The 20,580-nt window shown below is 38.9% G+C and overlaps 1 protein-coding gene across 4 annotated transcripts in view; it reads left to right on the forward strand.

The window, feature by feature from the left end:
- Positions 1-16,960, forward strand: part of LOC5576867 (forkhead box protein O) — a 326,829-nt gene extending 309,869 nt beyond the window's left edge. For all 4 annotated transcript variants that reach the window (XM_021852675.1, XM_021852671.1, XM_021852683.1 and 1 more), the window contains one exon: positions 15,047-16,960. The gene's annotated coding sequence lies outside the window, so the exon portion shown is untranslated. The remainder of the gene's footprint in view (positions 1-15,046) is intronic.
- Positions 16,961-20,580: the final 3,620 nt, after the last annotated feature.

Raw genomic sequence — 20,580 nt, forward strand, 5'->3', positions numbered from 1 at the left:
GAACAACTTTGACGAAGATTCAAACTTTTCATCTCATGTGGGTCACAAGATAGTACACGCCTCAAAAGCTCAATTTACATGCGCCACCTAGTAGCAAAATTGCGAACCAAACTGTCTTTATTCCGAATGTCCTTGCCTTTCTGAACAACTTTGCCGAAGAATCGAACTTTCTATCTCATGTGGATCAAAACATGCTTAACCCCTTTACCGGCAACTTCTTTTTTTACCCCTAAAAAGTATTCAAATCGCGATAACTTTTTTGTTTCTCGATTTTTTTGCACCATTTTTTCACAAGCTCTCAAAAAACTCGTCTAGTTTAAGAATATGTTTCGATACTGATCATTGGTCATCCGGATCCGAAGATATTTGGTTCAGCCTCTTTGAGTAATGAGCATTTATGTTTCTGGTACCACACTGGACAAATAAAGATCTTGAAAACTTCAAAAAACCTCATATCGTAGTTTTCGGATTTCTCCAAGAATACTGAACCGATTTGTATGATTTTTTCAGAGTAGCTCCTTATTACCTGGCATTGTATAGTACTTATTTTATTTATTCGATAAATTGACCAAAACAAAATGGCTGCCAAAGACATTTTATATGGATAATGTCGGTCCCCCAAGGAACATCGGAACATCTTCAAAACTAGATCACCAATGATTAATATCAACACGGATTCTTAAACTAGAAGAGTTTGAGGTCTTGTGAAAAAATGGTATAAAAATATTGAGAAACAAAAAAGTTATCACGATTTTAAATTTTTTTTCAGCGGTAAAAATGAAGCTGCCGGTAGAGGGATTAAGATGCTCACTAACGCTGCCTAGCGGTGAAATGAAGAACCAAACAATTTGCTTCCTAAATGTCCTTGATCTGCTGAACAACTTTGCTGAAGACCGTACCATTATAGATCATCAGCATCTCGAGATATAGCGTCATGAATGTTCCTGTTTTGAGGTGATGCTACACTTTTCAGGGTGATTCAATATTCAGCTGTGTGTTGCAATACTTTTTTAAGTGAGTCCGTATTTATGACGGATAGTGTCCGCGGTTCGTTGCACTGGACCGTGACATTATATGTACTGGTGCGTTGTTCCTTGATGGTAACTTGGCGGTGGATCTTTAATTATTTCCATATACTATTTCCTTACACTTGATATATTGAAAGTTTGCTAAACCAAAAGCAAACCTGTGCCCTAAAAAATTGAACCCTCCCGATACCTATGTAGTCATTACTTTGTGCAGATGCAGTGGACTCCACGGTCTGTAGTGGACAAGATTTGATGGAACATGTATCCCGAATTGCGTCCTCCTGGCACAGTTGGTCGTAGAGCGTGCGACCGCACTTAGAGCTCAACGCATACTGAATTTCGTGCCGGCAAGTGTTCGGCTTATAGGTATGCGGCTGTAGAGCGTAAGAACTCAGCATCCATAAACAATTCGCTCTCACTTGCGATCGGGAGATACAAACGTGAGCGTGTTGGGGTTTGGCATCTAGGTCCGGAAGAGACATGGATTTGCGAAAAGAGATGTGTTCATAGTTAGTACTCGGAATCAGTTTGGCTTTCTATTCCACAGGATCATAAGGTGTTCTGTAGCTTAGCTGGTTAAAGCGCCGGTCTAGCGTACACGAAGTCGTGAGTTCGAGTCTGACTAGAACGCGTATTTTTTCGCAAATTCATGTCTCAATTTGTCAAACAAACACACTGTGTCTTCTGATTTACAAGTTCCCAAAACTATCTTGGCTTAAAGGCATTCAATTTTGAAACTTGTATAACTAAAAATAATTCAATATTTTTGACACAAGCAAAACAAACGAAACATTGATTGTGCCCAGGGCTGGAAAGCGTCAATATAAATAGAGAGTGTCGTGCGACTTTTACATAGGCGCTTCCCTCACTGTCTTCGGACAACGAGACAATGACAGAATTTTTTTTTCAAATTCTCTTTCATTTTTCCGTTGCTACGTCTCGTCTGATTATTTTAAGTTCATTATCTGTAGTGATTGTTATTTATATTTCTGGAGTCATGGAAGAATATCCACTTAACTTATGAAACACATTTACTTCCCGAAATTGATTAAAATGAGATAGAAATTTTAAAAGCTAACAACATCAAAGTTCCTTTCATGAGAGCTCCGTCATTTGCGACGTGACGAAGTGAACGCATGAAATATAGTTTCGTGCAGTGACGGTGAGAAGACTCGTTTCATCAGTGTCGCAAGTCGGTCATGATACTTAACAGCCCTGATTGTGCCACTAAGGTCGAACTTTTGCCCCACCTTACTCTAACTGAAAAACGTTTCCATTCCATTCTTCCTCCAACAACACGGGAAGTGGGGCTGGAAGTGCTTCAATTGAAAACCACCAGATGACGGACGCGGTGAATAGACGAGATTGACAAACTGGAATGCCACAAGGTTGTTAACGGTGACGGTGACATTCTTCAGCATCACTTTTCATCGCAAATCGGTCTTCTTACTTCTACGAGTCTTTTTATGTCATTTTTCGAGAGCACTTTTCACCCCTCACTGATCTCCGGTGATGGGAGATGTGTATGTGTCACACCTCCAGGAGTGCGAGCAGTACCGTGATTATCAACTGTTATGGGGAACTGCTCATTTTTGACTCTTAGTTCCCATGGAAGGTACATGTGAATTCAATATGGTTCATTGTGGAAACGATCTTTTCGTGAACTATAATTTAATTTTTTGTTAAGTGTGTTGGGCATATTTCGTCTTTTTGATTAAAAAACATGATTTCTGTTGCCAAAGCTTAGGTAAAAAAAAGATGAGGCTTAAATCTTTTACTCGTTCAAATTTGTTTAAGTTAAAGTTTTAAATATACCAAAAACACAAACTTGTATTGAACATGGTGTAAGATGCATGTAAATAAAAAATACGAAGATGAAATATGTAATGTAATGTAACGTAGCGTAATGTTATGTAAAAAAATATGATTTGATATATATATTAGCATATTCGCAGCAGCAGCATAGCGCTTTATGCACTGGGGGATTTGTTCGGCAATGCAGTCTTAGGAGCAATTAAAACGACAAAATTTGTTCTATTTTGTCGTTTTAATTGCTCCTAAGACTGCATTGCCGAAAAAATCCCCCAGTGCGAAACATACCAGTCGAAAGCATCAAAAGGATAGCGCTTTATAGTGCCAACAAAATTATACGTGAAACAGTCTGCTCGTTAAATTTTGCCCACCATGATCGACGATAACTTACTCATTTTCTTCCAAGAGTGCATTATGAAATTCAATTGAAATGAGCGCAGACGTCCTATTCAGGTGACAAAAGCATTCAACTATATATATTTCTCATCCATCGTTATCTCGTCCTTATAGAGTCGATGGAGAAGAATTGAGCAGCATTCATTAATACCGTCGTTTGTGAAAGTAGGGGAGAATGCTGCAGAACGATTCATGGTTTGTTTGTGTTAAAAGGAAAATGAACAGAAACTATGAGTATTTTTTAAAAACTGCAAAGATATTTGACAAGCGTGAGTTTTCTCTAAAATGTTCATCTATTTTGAATTCAACTTTGAATCTGAAAGCCAACACTGCTCAATTATCATAAAAAAGCCCATTAAGTTACCATTGAATTTCCTAATTAACAATATTTAATGTGTTTAATGCGCAGATATGGCAATAATTCTTAAAAATAATGAAACAAAGTTTGAAATCGCGAATTCAGAGTATTGTGTTAAGCAAAGCATTAAAACAATTTGCAACTTCATCCACATTTTAAAATTTTATTTTTATTTTATTTTATTTTATTGATGTACAAGGGGGTCAGGGGCCAAGTCTCCAGCATAAGTTTAAAAACTCACACCTTCCATAATACACCGGGGGTTTTGGAGTTTGGGAAGTAGGCAACGCAACATCTTTGACCAGAAGGTTCTTTAAGTTTTGCTTTTACTCCAGACTTCCCCTACACGTATGAATGATGCAGGGTCGAAAGAACATGAATCAGTCATACATATAACGGTAGTGAAGTGTTTTGCCTAAGGATATGTGAAAGGAGGGATTTTGTGTGGTGTTTTGTAAATCGCTCTGTGGAACAAATTTGTTATTAGTTAAATAATAAGTTCATTTGATTTACCTTTCAATTAGTATTCAATGATTACAGAAACTTTATACTTAACAAAGGCGTGGAGTGCAGCAAGCTAGGTGGGCGGATCAAGTGCGTATCGATTTGGCGAGCGTGGGCAGAACCGAGGATGGAGAGATGCGACCGCAAACCGACGTTTTCTCGGCCATTACGCTGCCATGATAAGAGATGCCTTTCCTCTTCGATGAATTATTCCTCGAAGCGGGTTAGATATGAAAACAAGGATAAAGAGAGAAGAAATGTTAGTGATTATTACATGCTTTCTGGCAGTATTGGCGTACATTGAAGTCATACAAAATTCGCTCTTTGGATTCCCACGATAACAATCCCTGAAACTAATGATAAACAACAAAAAATGAATCCAAAAGAGCGAGAACCTTGATGTTTCAATGTATGACAATCCAGCTTTATTGCATGTGAGAAGTTCTTGGTGATATTCTCACAACGGCCATTCAGAATGGTTCGACGGATGTAGATAAAAGATCATTATGATAAAATTAACGCGACGACATGTTAGTAAACTCTAAACGATTATTATATTTGCAACTGTTAATTTTAAATAGTTAAGCTAAGGGTCGGTTATTGCATATAACTTTATAGATAAGCAGCAATAAAGCACGAACGCGAATCCATCCCATCTTCAAATGCACAACACTTCATTCTGGAATTTTAGAACGTCCATGTTGTAACTTGTTCACACAAGAAATCTGCCTCGACCGAGTTGGCAGAACGCGCCCATACCCCTTTCTGAACCAAAGGTCAGGGAACTAATACCATGATAGCTTAATTACAAATACAAAAGCTACTTCTATGTTATTTCCACTACTACGCTCACGATAATTATGTTATGATCGTTAGAATAAAAACGATAGAGGTTACTACTACATAACAGAAATACTACCCGAAGAACGCTATTGTCGCCAGTGTTGGTGTGATAGATGCAAAGTAGTGCAAAAATGCGTAGAGGATTAAATAAGTTATTAATTACAGCATTTTGTTCAACAATATTATATTACATTATGAAAGATATTTCAAAATGAAACATTTCAGTAACAACAGTGCCATCAGTTTTCTAATTATTATACATATATCAGTAACATTACTTAACTATCTCTAACACCGCTGCAACCTACCTTACTAAATAACGCAATACCGTAAAATGCCGTAATTCAGAACATTTTGGAATATTTCTCAAAAATCGTAAATTATTGTTAATGACAATTTTAATTGGAATTATTATGCATTACCAGCATAAACAAATAGCGGTATGGACAGATTTCAAAATTTTTCTTAAATTTCGATTAATTTTGGACCAAATATGCGGATTTAGGCGATGCGCTGAATTACGGCACCTTACGGTATTACTAAGGTAATAATTACTACATTGTTAGTAAACCTAACATAATTTTCAATGACCTGTGAGACGCAGAGACCACCCGCACCCACTCTTGCGCCTCGTGGTCTACTGAAAAAGATTTATGTATATTGAACTAATATTACTATTAGAAATAGTGCTACTGATGAAGGTGATCGTTGGTTTCCCAGTCTTGTTAGTGATTTGAGTGTTAGTAGAGACTGGTAATGAGCCCTGCCGGTCCCTCCAGCATTACGCGTAGTTATCTGGTGTTAGATCATGCGACAGTAACTAAACTCATGCTGAAGGTGTGATAAATCAAGTGTAAAATATATTTAAGCATTGAAACTCATGTCATTATATTTTAATTTAAAACTATTAGACTAGCTTACATTTTATAAGTTAAAATTACGATTATTTTCGCGATCAATATATTAGTATTAGAGTAATTTTTCACAATATCAACAATAAGCAATCACTTGATAAATCACCGTCAATCCCATCACCTAAGGGCAGGGAACTTCATCCACATTTTAAAATTGAACACAAAATGATTTGGCAGCACCGGTCAAGAAAAACTGATAGAACTCACTGTTTGAAATTAGCTGGAAGTTATTCAAGAATTACTTTTTGCAATTTCTCATCGTAATAGGCTGTTTTTCATCACGGCAATCTGTCATTAACGGCATACTTTCCTGCACTGAAGTATGCAGTGCAGGAAGAGTCATTACGCAACTAAAATCAGTGCTGTAATGATTCATTACACAACGCTTTCTCATTACGCAACTGTTTTGAGTTGCGTAATGAATCATTACACAACAATTTTTCAGAAATTGTAAAATAATGGTGAATGCATTCCGATATAATTTCTGCTACCCTCAAGTGGTCTTCTCCTAAATTGCAAAAAATGTTGTACGTAACTCGTTACAGAACTCGATTTTTACAGCACTCGTTATAATTATCCTACTCGGCAAGCCTCGTGGGATAAATTTACGATTCGTGCTGTAAAAATTATCATTCTGCAACTTGTTCCGTAAACTACTGTTGTGTTACCCATTATATTAAGGACATAAAAACCCAATGGTTTTTTATGCAGACATGGCCATTATTCGATTGTTATTCTGTAACAACATTATTATTTGTCAAAATTTTCACACAGGAATGTTTCGAAAGATCATGTATTGCAAAATATTTCAGGCATGTTGTATGAATTCCCTAAAAAAGTTTGTTTACATTTGACACATTCAATCCTCATTTACTTTGAGCGTGAAACGTGAGTAAAATCTGCTGAGAGATGGCTGGAAATGTTTAGAATGTGTATACTGGAACATTGTCCCCTAAGTGTTTCATCAAATAGCACCTTCGTCCTAGATATAATCTAGTCACTTGCCTTCATTTATACAATGGAGACACATACACTCGTATAGTAGAGTTTTTTTTTCTGTTCCACCGTGTGTGAGCATTTTTCATTCAATAAAAAATGATTCAAACTTGTTTGCCCACTTCCTTCCCGGTGAAACTGTTTCTGTCAGTTGACTGAGCTATCGGGAGGATATCAACGTCTCCATCCCCATCGGTATCAGTCAACCGAAGTAGAGCGATTACCAGCCCCCTCTGTATTGTCTGTGGTTACATCACACTTTTCGCATTGTCAGAACGCCCACCCACTTGACGATGAGTCAAAAGTCTGGGGGTAATCTTTCCTTTGAGGTCGCCTTGTGACAGTGGCACGTAATTTTTCTTCTTCGTTTTTCGCTCTCGCTAATTCGATAAATTTAAAATTTATGGCGACAGATTGTTGTTATAATAATTTAATTATGTCTGCTACTCAAGGTGACAGGACGATCAGCATCTCGGAGAAAACGAAAAAGTTTAACTGCGCCCCCACTGACTGAATTAAATTGATTGGTTGGTGATGGGTCGAAATTTTTCTCTCTTTGTGTGATGAATTGGTGGTGGGTATTTAATTTAATCTATGACTGAATTTAAATGTGCCGCTACGCTTCGCTGCCGTTGGCATGTTGGTAGGAGATTTAAGAAGAACATCACGAAAGCCCCTACCAAGAACTTTCTCTAATCTTTTGAATATTTTTCACAATCTCTGTTGGAAGTACAACAGAGTCGATGAAATAGCCAACTTTAAAAAATAATTTAATAAAAAAGTAAAAGAAAATACGTAAAATATATGACACTATCATAAACCATCACAACATTTCGAATTGGCAGGCAAATTAACAAGCGTTTAAATAGTTTTAGATAAAACTAGGTGCCTTCTTAGCCGAGTGGTTAGAGTCCGCGGCTACAAAGCAAAGCCATGCTGAAGGTATATGGGTTCAATTCCCGGTGGGTCCAGGGTCTTTTCGTAATGGAAATATCCTTGACTTCCCTGGGCATACAGTATTATCGTACTGCCACACGATATACGACTATATATGGTGTATCCTATCACTGGCGGCAACATGAACTGGAGGGTAAGTGAGGAGTATACCCATAGCGATCACCAGGCAATCCGCTATACCATTGGCCGACGGGACTGCGCGGCAACGCCGAGCACCACAACTATCGTACAGCAGTGGAAGACGAAGGCCTTCGTCGAAGCACTTCGTGCAGACAGCGATACCCCGGATCTCGATGCGGTGGAGCTGACAAGGGCGATGGTCAGGGCGTCAGGGCGACATAACAATGCCAAGAAAACGGAGGCCATCAAACAACCGGCGTCCCGTATACTGGTGGAACGAGGCACTCTGCACTGTTCGCGCCGCTTGTCTTAAAGCGAGGAGACGATATCAGAGAGCGAGGCACGAGGAAGTCCGAGAATGGCGAAGATTTGTGTTCCAGCAAGCCAGAACGGCTTTCAAACGAGAGATTATGCTGAGCAAGTCCAACTGCTTCAAAGAGCTGTGCCGAGCAGCTGATGCTAATCCTTGGGGGGATGCCTACCGAGTAATAATGGCGAAAATAAAGGGCCCGTCGACGCCGGCCGAAGCATGTGCGGACAAACTGAGAGTCATCATCGAGGGTCTATTCCCAAAGCATTATCCTACAATGTGGCCGGCCACACCATATGGCAATGAAGAGGTAGGAAATGCCGAAGCTCGTCAGATCTCCTACGAGGAGCTTATAGCAGCTGTGAAAGCTCTGAAGCTGAACAAAGCCCCGGGTCCGGACGGAATCCCCAACGTGACACTCAAAGCAGCGGTCCTTGCGTAATATGGTAAGGAAGTTATGCAGAAATGCTTGGACGAAGGTCAATTTCCAAAAATATGGAAAATTCAGAAACTGGTACTGTTGCCGAAGCCAGGAAAACCGCCCGGGGATCCAGGATCATATAGGCCTATATTTTTACTGGATACACTCGGTAAACTCTTGGAACGTATTATCCTCAGCAGGGTGATGAAATGCACAGAGAGCGAGAACGGGCTATCAGAAAGGCAATTTGGATTCCGGAACAGAAGGTCGACGGTGGACGCAATTCGGACAGTGCTCGAGAGGGCCGAGAAAGCATTGAAACAAAAGCGTAGAGGAGATCGTTACTGCGCCGTGGTCACGATAGATGTGAAGAACGCAGTTCAACAGCGCCAGCTGGGAGGCCATTGCACTGCGCTGCACAGAATGCGGGTTCCCGACTACTTGTGCCAGATTTTGAAGAGCTACTTCCAAAACCGTGTACTGAGGTATGAAACCGAGGCCGGCCCGACGGAGTTAAGAATAACGGCTGGAGTCCCACAAGGTTCCATATTGGGGCCAACGCTGTAGAATGCGATGTACGACGGGGTCCTATCGCTGGAGCTACCCAAGGGGGTCGATGATATCGTCCTAACGATAATAGGCGAGACGCAGGAGGAAGTAGAAATGCTGGCAACGCACTGTGTTTTATTTTCTCGATTTCATGCGCTTTTTGAATAGCGCCCAAACCGTTGATTTTAGCAATATGGTTTGTTCGGAGAAGTTTCTTGGTATATTAAAGCGCAACTTTTGACGAAAAAAGTTTTGTGATCAATCCACCTAGCAGTGAGATAGAAAAACTATCTCTTCAAAACATTGAGATAGACATATGGTGTCTTCGGCAAAGTTGTAGAATTGGTTATTTGAAACAACTTTGTCGAAGACACGATTTTTCTATCTCTTTTATTTTTTGAGATATATGCCGTTGTATGTGAATGGCCCCTAAAAATCATATTTTTTATCATAACTTTTTTCCAAGATTTTTAACATTTTTCGTGTTTTTTACAAAGTTGTTTGTCATAGAGAAACCCGTGTTTTTGCTGAACATATAATCACCCTATATTTTGAAGTAACAAAGTTATCCATGAATTACTCTTTTTCCAAGGGGTAGTTTAGACCTCTATAACTGGCTTCGGCGCAAAATGGCGCAGACAACTCTTGCAAATCATGAAAGAACCACATCTCCCCTTTCGGCAGTTGATAAAAACTTTTGTCTATAAGCGTCTTTGCATGGGTTTTTATTTTAAGTAAAAAGTTCTAAACAAAAATGATTTTTATCGAGTTTTTTCATACAAATTTGTGTACTTTATGTTAAAAAATTCGTAACTCTTTTACAAGATTTTTAACATTTTTCATGTCTTCTAGAAAGTTGTTAAACATCTTAAAACGCGTGTTTATGCTGAACATCGCACCTCTCTATCTCCTAAAATAAGAGAATTATCAGTCGAATTCGTTTTAATAAGGCTTATTTGTTTGATAGTAAAAACCCATGCGAAGACGCATATAGACAAAAGTTTTTATCAACAGCCGAAAGGGGAGATGTGGTTCTTTCATGATTTGCAAGAGTTGTCTGCGCCATTTTGCGCCGAAGCCATTTATAGAGGTCTAAACTACCCCTTGGAAAAAGAGTAATACATGAATAACTTTGTTACTTCAAAAGATAGGGGATGATATGTTCAGCAAAAACACGGGTTTCTCTATGACAAACAACTTTGTACAAAACACAAAAAATATTAAAAACCTTGGAAAAAAGTTATGATGAAAAATATGATTTTTAGGGGCCATTCACGTACAACAAAAAGTAAAAGAGATAGAAAAATCGTGTCTTCGACAAAGTTGTTTCAAATAACCAATTCTACAACTTTGCCGAAGACACCATATGTCTATCTCAATGTTTTGGAAAAATAGTTTTTCTATCTCACTGCTAGGTGGATTGATCACAAAACTTTTTTCGTCAAAAGTTGCGCTTTAATATACCAAGAAATTTCTCCGAACAAACCATATTGCTAAAATCAACGGTTTGGGCGCTATTCAAAAAGCGCATGAAATCGAGAAATTTAAACATAGTGCAACGGAGGCAATTAGTCTAGTCGAAGATTGTATGGAGGGAGTTAAGCTAAAGATAGTCCACCACAAAACGGAGGTGCTACTAGTTAGCAACTGCAAAGCAGTCATGCACGGTGACATTACTGTTGGGAGGCATGCCATAGCATCACAGCGAAAGTTGAAACACATGGGCGTAATGCTAGACGATCGGCTGAACTTCAACAGTCACGTCGATTATGCATGCGAGAAGGCGGCGAAACCGAAAAATGCGCTCACAAGACTTATGCCCAACATAGGTGGTCCTAGAAGCAGTAAGAGGCGTCTTCTGGCTGTCGTATCAACATCGCTACTAAGATACGGTGCGCCAGCCTGGGGCGCGGCATTACAGACCAAGCGGAATCGGGATAAGTTAAACAGCACGTTCCGACTCATCGCCATGCGAGTGGTGAGCGCGTACAGGACTATATCGTCGGAGGCGGCATGCGTAATCGCGGGGTTGATCCCGATCTGCATCATCCTGTCCGAAGACATCGACTGCTATCAGCGAAGAGAAATTAGGCAGGCGAGGAAGTTGGCAAGAAATCGTTCGCTGGCTAAATGGCAGCAAGAATGGAATGCCTCCGAAATAGTCACCCTCCAACCGGAATTGCAGAACCGACCCTGACACTTGGCCGACCACCATCGAGTCGGAGTAGGCTAGATCCTCCGCCGGGGACTAGCTGAGTAGATCGCGAAACAGCACCGGAAAATGGTCGTCGGGACGCCTGTGAACCGGAAGTTTCACTCCACCGGAATCGCAGGACCGACCTCGGCATTTGCCCGGCCAGCTTCGGAGTAGGCTAAGTTTACCGTCGGGGACTAGTTGAGTAGATCGCGTAACAGCACCGGCAAATGATCGTCGGGGCGCCTGTGAACCGGAAGTTTCCTTCCACCGGAATCGCAGCATCGATCTCGGCATCTGCCCGGATAGCATCGGTTCGGAAGATCTTCCGCCGGGGAAATCTTCGTCGGAGTAAGATAGATCCACCGTCGGGGGCTAGCGCCAGTGAATTGGAAGCCATCCTCCAACCGGAATCTCTGGGCCGACTTCGGCACTCTACCGGCCAACAACGGAGTATGAACAACGCGTAACGTTACCGGTTTCTGGAGATATTCCTCCGTCGAGGTACTCTCTATCGGAGTAGGCTAGCTTCACCGTCGGGAACTAAGCCGAGTAGTATCGATCACGACGAACCGCTGGCTTTGGGTCATCGTGGCGCTTGCGAACCGGAAGTTACCCCTCAACCGGAATCGCAAGACCGACCTCGGCATCCAACCGGTCCGCCAGTAGAACATAACGAGCAGAAAAATGGAGTCAAGCACACCAACAAAACACAGCAGCATCCATCGAAAAATTCTCACATGCCTCAGGCGTGTGGTCGGCCCCAAAATGTGAGTGACATTGATCCCCAGATAGCTGGGTTAGGTGAAAGTTTCTAGCTTTGCTAAAAGTGCAAAAAATCTATATATTTTTTTTATTTACTATATATATTATTATATTTTTTTTTCGATATACGAATGCGAAAGTGGCACTTAAGTTTGACTAAAATTCTCAGTTAATAACTGTGGAAATGCTCATAAGAACACTAAGCTGAGAAGCAGGCTCTGTCCCAGTGAGGACGTTAGTGTCAATAAGAAGAAGAAAGTACCGTAATCCGGGGTAAAACTGATCAGTTTTTTTTTATATTTCTTAAATATTTCGTTTGGAAATGCGAATGTTGCAGGTTTTATATTTTTCAAACAAGTACTGGTTCCCACTGCTCGTGACTATTTACTGTATTTGGTTCTTGAAAGATTTGAGTATAATAAAAAAATATTTCAAATGATTTTCGGATGATGTGGGCGGGTAATATTGATCACCCATGTCAATAGCAATCGTTAATATTGAAAATGTCGTTACTTATTTAAAACATGGCCTCTGGAGCCGAATATAAAGGTCAAACTCTTACAAGTCATTTAGTTTTTGAGTTGTTTTAAAATTAAAAACACGCTGAACCGGGGAATACACCTACAAGAAGACAATTTCCATAGGGTATTCTACATTCCCAACAGTATTTTTTTGATGTTGCCTAATTGAACATACTGCAGAATGAAAGGACTTAAGTCAGACTGGACCAAGTGCTTTTTAATGAATTAAGGTACTTCAGACAAGTGGAAAAATCGAATCTAAAGATTGTATCATCCATAAAATCTAAAAAGGACGCTACTTATTGCTTGAACACCTGCTACAAGCATTGTACAGATCTTATTTTAACAAATTCGAGACAAATGATCGTTACAAAATATGCACGCAACATTTTTCTTGCAACGCTAAACAAAAGGTTTACAACAATTTGAAAAATTGTTCTTTATGGTAAAATTTTAAATTCCTTCCCACTGTTGTCAAGTTTTGATCATCAAATCTCAATCACTTCAGCCACAGCAAAATCGCATTCACAATACGCGTTTAAGATTTGCAGTGAGAAACGATTAAATCATAATACCTGCCAATTCACCGAAACACAAAAATCTCAAATATAAGATTTGGATTTTTCTAATATAACTTGATTTAAATTATTTGGAACTAATCCAGCAATTTGTGTGTGTTAATGGTCGCCACTATAAACGGGAGGACGAAAAACTTTTACACGTGTAAAGAACTCCTTCTGGTCTAGTAATCAAACCCACCGTCTCTGGATTATCAATACTCATTGTTTCCTCACAGATGGATTCCTCAGAGATGGCGAGAGTGAAAAAGTGACATGAAGCGAAAAGTCTTTGGAAATGAATTATGTTTGATTAAGATCAAAATGTGCTGTTACAGGCAGGGCAGCGGATTTTTTTCGATTTTCATGTGGTTTTATACTAAAATGGCTCTGAGGGGGTTTTAACCCCAAAAACTCTCCCCGTGGGTACGCCACTGAGAGTGTCATCCATGGGAGGAGGGAAATCTGTCAAAAATACACGGCCGATACAAATTTTAATTTTTTTTTCTATGGACAAAAGACCGTGACTCCCCCCTCACGGAGGTTCAGGAAATCCATAAAAAATACCAGAAACATTATGAGGCATACAAACAATTTCGTCTACTTAAGTCCAGTGTTGCTTAGACTCATTTCCCCGAAAATGACATTTTCCGAACTACGAAGCCACGAACTACTACAACCATGCTCTATCCTCCTGAGATGGAAAAGCGGATGGTTGAGCTTGAGTACTGCACACAAAATCGATCAGTTTTGATCCCAGAGAGCCGCAATTCGAGTTTCGGTGAAATGAAATGAGTGAGTGAGTGAGTGCGAATCATTTCATCGAAACTTGAATTGCGGCCCACCGAGATCGAAACTGTCGGATCTCATGTGCGACACTCAAGCCCAACCACCTCCCCCTCCATTTCAGGAATACAACGCACAGTTGTAACAGTTCGTGGCTTCACAATTCGAATTTCGGGGAAATGAGTCTGGTCAACACTGCTTAAGTCACCAAATAACCTTCAGCCTTCTCTATCCGCAAGAGTTCGAAACTAGTGTGGGAATAAGTTCACTGACTTTTATACAAATGATCGATACTTTAGTGACAGCAATCCTTTTTACCAGCCATTAAGTTATGCTTGTAGAAACATGCGCACTTTATTAAAATCATACATTTGCCTAAAACAGAGTTTATTGTAATACACTCAAAAATAGGCGTTTATTTGCAAAATTGAGACAAATCAATATGCACAAATCGAGAGCTCAAATTTTAAAAGTCAATAACGGCACCGGCCGTGTCCTTACGGTCATTGGAAAAAGGGAAGGAATGTTAGTTAGACAACCGTTGTTATTAGAGACCGAGTATACCTCTGCATCTCCACCGTTGTTATGGAAAGGATATTGGGTTAGTGGAATAAGGTACAGATCTGGGAGTCACCGATGATGCGATCCACGCCTAACTGGATTCGCGATACAATTCGATAATCGCATTGTTCGCTGAACAAGTGTTCATCACTCGCAAACGCCAGAGCAAGCGACGCGATCAATAGATCAAACACTGCTAACGACCTGCGGCGCTTTTCATTCCACTACGCGAAAGACGCGCGACAAGTTTGATCCTGCTCTCATCGCCTGCCTCCGCAGGAGCAAGCGAAAAGGTCGAAGGATCAAAGTCAAACAAAGTCCGACAAAAAACTTTCAAACAAAAAAGTCAATGGCATGATTATGTTTTCTCATGTAAACGATTGAGTTTCTATTTTAATATAATGTCAAAAATAATGCAGCTTTGTAATAAACTATTCGTTTTTTTTTTTTTCAGAACACTCCGACGTGAATCAAAAGATTACAAAAAAGTTGAGAAGTACGCTTCAATAGTCTACAACAGATGGAAATAATATGAGAAACACAACCGAAATCCTAGTGTGGTGCAGCAAGGATAATGACACTCGTTGGAGCACCGAAAGTTCATCGATTTTGGCATAACATAAATGGATACTTATAACCCAGGACTATATCACAGTACATAACACAGTCCAAGAGGATGTCATCTTCACTCGTACATGGTCATAAACATATTAATGGGCAATAGTTTTTCATCGATCTAAAAATACAAATAATATAGCATGCAAGCATTATGTTTTAGCATAAATAATGATCACCTGACATCAAATTTTACAGTAAGGACTCATTGATAAGACGAAAAAGTTAGTAAGCCAAGCTGTTTCTTTTAAGTTTAAATCGAGCCAAGCAGGTCTGTACAGTAAATGTTAAGTTTATTATCTTCTTCAACAATAGCCTTGTTTGACGACCAAGCTAAACGAATACACTTATAATCAGTTTGTTAACTTTTTTGCTAGGAGGAAACAATACAGTAAGCATAAATTTAGTGGAAACTAAAATAGGTAGTGATATTATGGCTAATGCTCGGTGAACAAAAAAAACTTGGTGCTTATTTCTTCCTTCAAACACACCACCGGCATTAACTAGAACAACACATGCAACTGGTGGTCAATAAATGTTGGCACATCCTTCTCAATGCCACTCCGTGGGCGGCGGAAATTCATGCTGTGAATAGCAATTGCGCAAACCCTATTTCCATCGCCCACTTCGTTGGTGAAGTATTGGGTGTGCCAGCATCCTGTAAGCTTTTTTGCTCAATTTTGTACGCCATCTATGAATTGTGCGTAAAATTATCATTTTGTTTCTGGGGAAAAGCACAATTTGCAACTTGAGTAAGGAATATCTACAACTACATGATATGTATAGTTTGGGGTTCTGCTTTACGTTCTAGGATAACCAGTGCCATTTAAAGAATCTTGTATGAATTTCATTATATGCTATAATCTTTTCGAAGCAGTAACAGAGACCTTTTAAATAGGTCGGCATGCAAGTCAAATTAACCGGCAGCGTGCGCAGCAATTTCTTTTTGTAAATAGGTAAAATATCATCAACAAATGTAAATATAGTTACCAAAATGAAACAAGGCAAGCAAATGTCAGCTTTCCTTCTTAACAAAGGACATAGTTGAACAATCATTGTTATAGAAGATCGTTTTTTGAAAGCGTCACTAGAGGGTTCTTCGATTTTGCAAGAATGAAATTACTAGGTTAAACCTTTAAGGAAAAACGTTGTTTTAATCACATTTTGTACATATAAGTAAGCTAAATGAATAAATTAAAATAACACGTAACGCTAAGCTATGTAATCAGTAGAGAACGAATGGTTAGTAGAGAAAAAACAAGAATAAATTATATATTGGAACTAGAAGCTTGCTATCTTTGATACAAATTACAGATGAGAAGAAAAATAAGCGAATGACAACTAACTGAGGATAAAAAATGAACGTAGAAGAAACGCAAACAAATAACCTTAATCAATATTGTCGAAATTAGTAGAATAAATTGATCTTCAATGACCAATGAATATCGTGAAAATGAATGTGTTCGTTAAATTAATTTTATTTCAATGTTCAACTACATTTTTTGTATTCCTTTCCGAAGTTATTTTTTTTGTTTTCTTTAAAAGGAACCCAAGCACATGAAGTAATGAATGGAACAAATTGTTATAACACATTGAAATCCACGCAGGAGATGTTACTGATTATGTGAATGAAAGTTATTTGTATAGAAATCGTTGCGTCGTACAAATTAATTTAAACTGCTGAAATCCGACAATGTGAAAACTGCTTATAATATTGATTTTGGGTTGTTGAATAAAATTGGATCAATTATAATGGATGTTTTTTTATTGAATCCGAAATCAACCTTTCTCTAGCATTTAAGATATTAATTGAATTTTGCTCTTTCGTAAATCGATGCATAGCTTCGCACTTGAGCTGGCAGTTTCGTAAAGCTTTAAGTTGTTCAGTTTTTTCTGAAGTCCATCAAATTGTTTAGGTCTCCCAAGTTCACTTTCACAATGAATGCTAATGTGCTGTAGTTCTTAGCAAAGTTCCTGATCTCTTTTTCGCAATTCGCTTTTTTTTTTAATTTTTGTTCGTTATCAGAATCTATCCTATACTTCTACCCGTCAAAATTATGTTTCTTAAAAATAAAAAAAATGTGGTACATGACACCAGATACTAACCCTTGACGGAAGGCGGCCAAAAACCCAAAAATCAATGTTGTCTATTGTTTCGAACGATTAATATATTTTCCGAAATTTAAAATTCCTTCTAAAATTTTCGTAAGAATTTCTCGAGCAGTAACAGAAAAAAAATCTTTACTCGAAGAATTCTTTAAGAACTTGAGAGGAAACTTCTGCCATATTATTGCTTTTCAAGCAGTGCTTTAATAACAACAATATATTACTGAAAATGTTCACTTGCGAAAGTATCAGCGAACTAATGGTTAAAAGATGATGAAAAGTTATAAGATTTACTGACAGGAAAGAATTCCTAACACAATTCTGAGCCTAAACCACGAGCTATAGCTGATCTCAATCAGTTGTATCGAAAGCTGATTCAAAATGGATGAATAGGGTCGATTGTATTTGCGCCATTTCTGTTACACCTGGCGGATGTCGACTATATAATTCGTAGTTTGCCCATGAATCTTGCCTTATATTTCGCCAGTAGATTGTTCCATTCTGACCAACTTTAGGATTTACTGTTTTCTGGGGTATTGCTGGGACAATTTCAATGCAAAACAAAGACAAGTTTTCCTCAGAATCCAGCCTTTTCGATAAAATAGAAAGGCATCATAAAACTAAATAAATAACTAGGTAACTGTTTTCATTTTTTTTTTTGTTTTTTTTTTCAAGGGGAAAATCTGCAAACAGATCCCCTGAGAAGGTAACTCAGGGAATGCGGGGATGACGCACCAACGACGACCCGCTAAAACCAGCCTATGCACTGTGCTTGAGCAATTCTTTTAAAATTGCTCAAGTGGTGAACAGTGCATGGACCTTACCCTTGGCCTCAGACCCTTATCTCCCCGGAACCACCTTACGGTATTTTTTCGGAGGGGCCTGTGCATATAGCACCACACGTGTAGCAGAAGTAGCCTAGGCAAACTACTTCTCCTAGCCGACTTAAACAATGTTACAAGGGACCAGCCTCGGCAGGGCTAATCCTCTTCAGTCAACTCTTGGTCGGCGCGCCATAGGCGCTGCAATTCTAACATAATGTGAGTGACGGCCGTAGTTACTGCATTCCAGCACTCGGCATTCGCACACACTCTCTCTATTATATTGTCGGGGGAAGTGTCCCCTCCGCATGTAGTGTAACTGTTTTCATGAAAGTATTTATTTACCATAGAAGTAAAGCACATTTTTATTTGTCTAGTTGCATAGGTAATTCTTTGCTTTTCTCTTCAATATAAACATTTTTAAAGCCCAAACTTAGAAAGCAAATCCGAAAGTATACGATAATTTTCAATAATCAACTTTTCGCAATACAATACAACTCCCTACAATACTTTTAATTAGTTAAAATCGCTTCCTTTGTTCAGTTTTAATAACTTTTAAAATGTCTTTAGCATTTTGTGTTAATACAGATCCTTCCCTATTTATGTTTACCTCCGATTTTGGAAACACCCGATTTGGGCAACAATTTCTCCCCATTGTTGGCATAACATTGAAAAATATTTTTTATTGTTTATTAAGTACTGAATCCTATCATTTTGAACTAAAACAAAGCGAAGATTGGCGCTTCTCCAACAGTGAAGAATTATCTGACCACATCCTTGAGACAGCTGGAAAGTTGAATATTATAAGAGGTAAAATATCGCTTTTCGATAAACTTAACCTAACATAACTTAAACATAAGATAAACAGTGGCAATAGAAGATTGCCAAGATTGTATATAAAATTATTATAAATAGTAATAAACATTTGTTCCCATGTTTCAACATTGGATATTCAATGCAATTCATTGGAACCGAAGTTCAATCATTATTTTGTGAGACAAAGCTTCAATCTTCTATTTATAAGTGGCTACAGATATATTTTGCTTGGTAGTTGATTTACTAGCACTTCAATAATTTGCAAAACACCCATCATATGGAACCATTAAATATCCCCCTCCGTTTGGTGCGAAAACGCTAATTTTCTAACAAGGGGTCTAGAACAATTGCAAATTTTTAGTGGTTTCTAGAACATATTTTAGAAAATCAACTTTATTCTGACTCATGGTTAATATGAGTAAATGCCCTCGATATATTTTTTTTATGTTTCAAATAATGATGTTTTACTTTATATATTGGTTTTTATATAAAATACTCGTACTTCCATGTTTGAGGTAATTCCCAAGTTGTAATACTATGAAATAATTTATTGTTACCCTTACTAGGACAAAGTCTGCATCTCAGTTGTTCTTATGAACACTACCACAGTTATTAACCTTCCTTAGTCCCTAACAAAAAGTTACAAATTGTGACTTAGGGTCGTTTTCGACCCGAAAATTCAAACAGCTCGCAAAAATCAGTGTGTTGACCGAATTTAGTTCTGCTGGGCTTAAATGAAGGGCACACATGTCTAGTTTCAGAAACCCTCCCGGAGATCCGGATTTGGTCACTGTGGCCACCGGGAACCTGCTACATATGAAAAAAGTCCCTTAAGAGACCCTCACTTTGACGACCTGTAGTTTCGTAACTAAACAAGAAATCTGAACCGTCCTCATATTGTTGAACAGGTATTCACGTGGACTGTGAATAGAGATTCTCAAATCACTTAGTTATTCATACCCGGTTCCGGAAACCCGGAACATCCGAAAAGTAAGTTCCCATCGCAGTTCTGTATATGTAATTCACATCGGCACTATTCGGTTGATGGATATTTTGGCATACTTTTTTTCTGTAATGAGGAACCAATTACCGGCGCACATTCCCTGAAAAATTCGGTCCTGTATGGTCCATGCGGAACCGGTTCCTGGAGTTCCGGGAGGTGGCCAATCTGGACAATTCGATGAAATTACTCAGATTTTGAACCCCAAAACCAAATGAACTGTGTCCAATTCTTTACGATTTCTTATGTTTGGATGTATTTTGCCAAAAGAATAAATGGATGGTTATTCTGGTCCTTTTGGAGCACCGGAATGGCCACCGGGAAACCCGTAATATGGGACCACAAAGTTTTAGCATCAAAAGTAGGCATGCGACGGCTCAATCTTCATGATTTTGCATCCCTGTGGCTATGCTGGTTCAATTATTCATGAATGACCACTTTGGTTCTTCTGGCCCACTCAAATAACTCAGGAATGGCCACCGGAGATACCCGTATTGTGAGACGTTTCAGTTTTTGTACCAAAACTAGGCATGCGACGGCTCATTCTTCATGATTCTGGATACCTGTGAATCTTCTAGTTCGATTTTAGATGAATGACCACTCTGGCTCATTGTTACCTCGAAATAACCC

Source organism: Aedes aegypti, chromosome 1, assembly GCF_002204515.2.
Source record: "Aedes aegypti strain LVP_AGWG chromosome 1, AaegL5.0 Primary Assembly, whole genome shotgun sequence".
NCBI classification, from domain to species: Eukaryota; Metazoa; Arthropoda; class Insecta; order Diptera; family Culicidae; genus Aedes; species Aedes aegypti.